Source organism: Gossypium raimondii, chromosome 3 (genome assembly GCF_025698545.1).
Source record: "Gossypium raimondii isolate GPD5lz chromosome 3, ASM2569854v1, whole genome shotgun sequence".
NCBI lineage: Eukaryota > Viridiplantae > Streptophyta > Magnoliopsida > Malvales > Malvaceae > Gossypium > Gossypium raimondii.
The window spans coordinates 57,273,998-57,279,688 of NC_068567.1; positions in this window are offsets into that span (position 1 = coordinate 57,273,998).

Here is a 5,691-nt window from a genome sequence, read left to right on the forward strand (position 1 = left end):
GAGTGACTATGGGTTTCTTCTTTGAAGACCATGAAATAGCTGTTGATCCAAGCATAAATACATAGCCTGAAGTACTTTTTCGATCCTCAATATCCCCTGCATAATCACTATCTGTGAAACCAAACAAATCTGAATTTTCTCCTTTCTTGTAAAGTAGTCCGAAAGATGCAGTCCCTTTTAAATAGGGCAGAATACGCTTAGCAGCCTGAATATGTTTTTCAGTGGGACTATTCATGTATCTACTAATGAGACTAACACCATACATGATGTCTGGCCTTGTTGTCGTTAAGTACATCAGACTCCCCACAATTTGCTTGTACATGGTGCAGTCTATTTTCTTTCCATCAGGCTCTTTGGTGAGCTTTAATCCAACTTCAGTTGGTGTGGTAACTAGATTACAATCCTTCAACTGAAACTTTTCTAAAACCTCTTGTACATATTTCTTTTGACAAATAAAAGTACCGGCAGTAAATTGATGCACTTCAATGCCTAAGAAATAGTTCAGCAAGCCGAGATCTGTCATCTCAAATTCATTCATCATGGATTGCTTAAATCTCTCCATCAAGGCACCATCATTCCCTGTGTAAATGAGATCGTCTACATACAAGCATATTAAAAGTAATTTTCCATCATAACCAGCCTTAATAAACAAAGTATGTTCATAAGGTCACCTGGTAAAACCTTCCTTCAAAAAATAAGCTTCAATTCTACTGTACCAAGCACGAGGAGCTTGTCGTAATCCATATAAAGCCTTCTTTAGCTTGTATACCTTATGCTCACAACCAGACTTCACATATCCAGGGGGTTGGTAAATGAATACCTGTTCGTGAAGCTCACCATGTAAAAAGGTAGATTTCACATCTAATTGATGAATCGGCCAAGATTTTTGAGTTGCAAATGAAATCACCAACCAAATCATGTCAAGTCTTGCAACTGGCGCGAACACCTCTTTGTAGTCCACTCCAAATTCTTACTTGTAGCCTTTTGCCACTAGGCGTGCTTTGTATTTGTCAACGCCGCCACCCTTGTTCAGCTTAGTCTTGTAGACCCATTTGACACCAATAGTATTTTGGCCTTTGGGAAGATTTGTTAATTCCCAAGTGTTATTTTTCTCAATTGCTTCAATTTCACTATTCATTGCTTCTCTCCACCTTTTATGCTTCACTGCCTCATCAAAAGTAATTGGATCACTATCCACGAACAAGGCAAAATGGATTAGTGGATCTTCACTTCGATCGATTCCGGACATCTGATAATCTTGCATCCAAGCTGGCCTTTGTCGATGGCGATGGGGGCGTCCAGCAGGTGTTGTAGCTGTTTCAGAATCAGGCTGATGCATCACCACTTCGACAGGATCAGTTTTGTTATTGATTAAATTCTGATCTTGGTGTGTCTCCTCAATTTCTTCAAAATCAACCGCTATTGGTGCTGCACCTCGAACTTGATCATTCCAGGGCCAAAAAAATTTTTCATCGAATACTACATCACGACTAATTATAATTTTCTTGGTTACAGGATCATAGATTTTGTAAGCTTTTGTTTGATCACTTACTCCAAAAAAAACACACTTTTCACCCTTGTCTTCTAGTTTTTTTCTCTTTTGATCTAGAACATGGGCATATGCTATACATCCAAAAATTTTGAAGTAATCAATCGTTGGCCTCTGTCCACTCCAAGCTTCTTCAGGAGTCATATTCAAAACAGCTAGTGTGGGGCTTCTATTCAAGAGATGGATACTACAATTTACTGCCTCTGGCCAAAAATTCTTTGGAATGGCACTTCTTCGCAGTAGACTACGAACCATATTGAGAATAGTTCGATTTTTCCTCTCGCATACACCATTTTGTTGTGGTGTATAGGCTGCTGTAAGTTACCTACGGATTCCATGTTTCATTCAAAAATCATTAAATTCAAGAGACATGTACTCACCTCCACGATCAGTACGAAGAACTTTGATAGGATTGCCACTCTCCTTTTTGACAAGACTCTTGAAATTCTTAAATGTTTCGAAAGCTTCAGCCTTTTCTTTTAAGAAGTATACCCACACCTTTCGACTAAAATCATCAATGAATGTGATCAGATATCGTTTACCTCAATTTGAAACTGGTGTGATTGGACCGCAAAGATCTGAATGGACTAGCTCAAGTTGCTTCTTCGTTCTCTATGCTTTGCCTTGTGGAAATTGAGCTCAGTGTTGTTTGCTAACAACAAAATCTTCACAAACTCCTGATGGGATTGTAATTGGAGGAAGCCCCTCTACCATCTTCTTTTGGTGTAGTGTCCGCAAGCCACCGAAATTAAGATGCCCATATCTGAAATGCCAAATCCACGCTTCTTCCTTTAATTTTACTGTGTAGCAAGTATGAACAGAATCATGAAGAAAGAGAGGAAACATTCTATTCGATGTCATATCAACTTGAACAAGAAAATTCTACTGCTGATCATAAATCTTGCAAGCTCCACTTTTAAATATAATTTCATACCCCTTCTCAAGTAATTGGCCGGCACTCAAGAGGTTTGATTTCAATTCAGGAACATAAAAAACATCGTTAATGGTCTGCGTTTTACCCTCTGAAGAAACTTGGATAGTTCCTTTTCCGATGACTGTAAGGGTAGAGGCATCTCCAAGCTTCACTTGGGTATAGTGGGATTCATCGATTGAAGAAAATGCCTCATTGTTTCCACACATATGGTTGCTACAACCAGTGCCAAGGTACCATAAAGTTGGCGAAGATGCCTCTTTTTCTTGACATGCCATTAGGAGTATCTCTCCTTCTTCCTTTTCTACAGCAAAATTCGTTGTCTCTACATGTCGCCCGAGATTGGTTCTACACTCAGATTTGTAGTGCCCATACTTGTGACATCCAAAGCATTCAACTTTAGACTTTTCGATTGGCCTGAAACCTGTTGAACGTCGTCCTCGGCCTCTACTTCTCGCATAATCAGAGGAAGATCCTTCTATTTTCTGATCGTTGAAGTTGCTGCGTTGGTGGAATCCTCGTCCTCTCCCTCTACCACGTTCGTGGTTTTTTGAATTAGTTGCTACCCTCAATGCTTGTTCCTCTTGGTCTTGGTGTTAGAGTTTCTTCTCATGAACCAATAACGAACCTTGCAGCTCATCAATTGAGAGTTCTTCAATGTCATTGGCTTCTTCTATGGCGCAAACAACATAATTGAATTTCGGCGTCAAGGATCGAAGAATTTTTTCAACAATGGCGGTGTCCCCCGTCTTGTCACCATGGATCCGCATCTTATTGACGATTGCCATCATTCTTGAAAAATAATTTGTGACTGACTCCCTTGAATTCATTCGTAGCGTTTCAAATTCTGTACGAAGAGCTTGTAGCTGCTGCCTCCTTGCTCTTGTAGACCCTTGATACTTCCTCTCCATAGAATCCCAAATTTGTTTGGAAGTGTCCTTGCAAAAGATTGTCTCCATGATGGACCTGTCTATTGCTTGAAACAGGTAGTTCTTTGCTTTAAGATCCTTCAGCTTTGCCGCTTCATGAGCTGATCGTTGCGCTGGTGTCAAAGTTGCTCCTTCCGGTTCAACAATGCCGGAAGAAACAACATCCCAATATTCTTTCGACCTTAGGAAGTTCTCCATCAACATGCTCCAATGATCGTAATGACCATCAAAGCGTGGGATTGCTGGTTGAACAAAATTATCTGTGGCCATTGCTGCTGCTGCAAACTTTGCTGTTTTAAACTCTCAACTTTTTACTTTCACTCACACTCACGGTTTTGCTAACCTGGCTCTGATACCAATGTTAAGAAATAAGAAGACAGAAAACTCATGTTTATTCAACAATTAATCAAGCCTTTATATAGGCTGAAGTACAACTAAAAATAACAAAAAAATAGCAACTAAGCTGATACTAAATCCCTAGAAAATAGGAACTAATCAGATACTTCTAAACAACATTTGACTAAACTTAATTTATTCAAAATAGCATCTAACAATAATCACATAAAAAGAAGTTTGCGCTCCCTCTATTCCCGAAGTTCATCCCTCATAGAACCAAATTTGATGTGAATAAATTATTCATCCAAAGAAGAGAAGTCAACAGGGGAGGACAACTTCCATAAAGTTCTCAAGATCGAAATAATTACCTTCAAATTTGGAACACAATCCCTCTGTAATAAACAAAGCATCCAACAACAGGAATCCGGAAATTCACTATTATCATCACTAAGATTGGATGTTTTCTAAATTAATGAGATAATCGTCCAAAAAATATCAATGAGATAGAGCCCTTGACAGTCATGGGCTAACTCTTCCGTCATAACTGACTGAAAACGTCGTGAGAACAAAAAAACTGCTAGAAACCAACTAGAACAGAGCATTAAAACTTGAAAGTACAGCAAAAAAATTGAAGGCAATAACTCACAACTACCGCGTAAGAAGAGAGAGAGAGAGAACGGGTGGACTCTACTTAGATAATAAGATATTTTAATGCAAATGCCTTATTATAGTAACTAAAAATTTATACAAACAAAATTTTAGTCAAATTTAGTTAGACTTCGTTAAAAAGGATAAATAGATAGATAGATAAATATATATATTTACATACATAGATGCATAGACACATAAATAGATAAAAAAATATTTTTTTAATTTTAAAAAATATTTGTTATAATAGATGCTGATAATGGTAATAGAATGGTCGCAATAATAATAACACACATATTTTTATGTGGAAATCCTTTCGGGAAAAAATCACTGGTAGAGAAGAATAAATTCATTAATGTTAAAAAATGAATGATACAAGAGGAGTTTCGACTACATCTATTTAAAAAGTTGAAAAACCCTTTCAGCCCTCAGCCTTCCATTATTTTACCACTGTATTTTATTTATTTAACAAAGATTTGAGTCTCGCAACTTTAATAATATTATTTATTGAAATTTTTTAGTACGGTTCATGCTCGGGGTTCGAGGTTGTCTCTCCAACAAAATAGTGTTCAAGGTTTGAACCTCGTTCTTCCCTTGGAAGTGCAACATGCCTTACAATTGCATCCAACATTTGTTAATTAATTATTAAATTTTTCAAAATTAATTAAGTTTTTTTTACAACTATAAATATTCCTAAAAAATATAACCACTCAGCTAATCATTTAATTAAGTTTGTTGTTATAAATTAAAACTATATATGCCTAACTCGTAAGTTAAAAAAGCAATGGTTGTAGGTTGAGTGTCCTTTCCGTTGGATTAATTAGCCTGTAGGTGGCTCGTGGGTGATAGCTGGTCGAAAGTCGAAAGCACCAATTAATGCGTCTCTTTAAACTCAGGCTCCCTAATTACAACCTCCGTAGTAGGTTTTTTATTTTCAAACTGAAATCTGCAAAAGGGTTTAAGCTTAAATACATTTTTAAGTTATGGTTTTGTTTGAAAGGGCAGTTGGGAAGTGTCCATGATAATAAAATTACTTCATTAGTTCAACTTCAATTTTTTCTGTGAAAAGCACTTCTTTCTCGGCTTCCATTTCATCAGTAAATCTTAAACCTGATTAATTAAGAAATTATTTAACAACAATACCATAAACTTGATTTAAAAATCTACACCATTATAATATATTTGATTAAATCAATATCTCTACTTAGTTATAAAATTTCATCTTCATCAACTTTGCATCAACAAAATAATATCTTTGAACTATAAAAATTGGTTATCCCTATCTTTAATTTTATCTT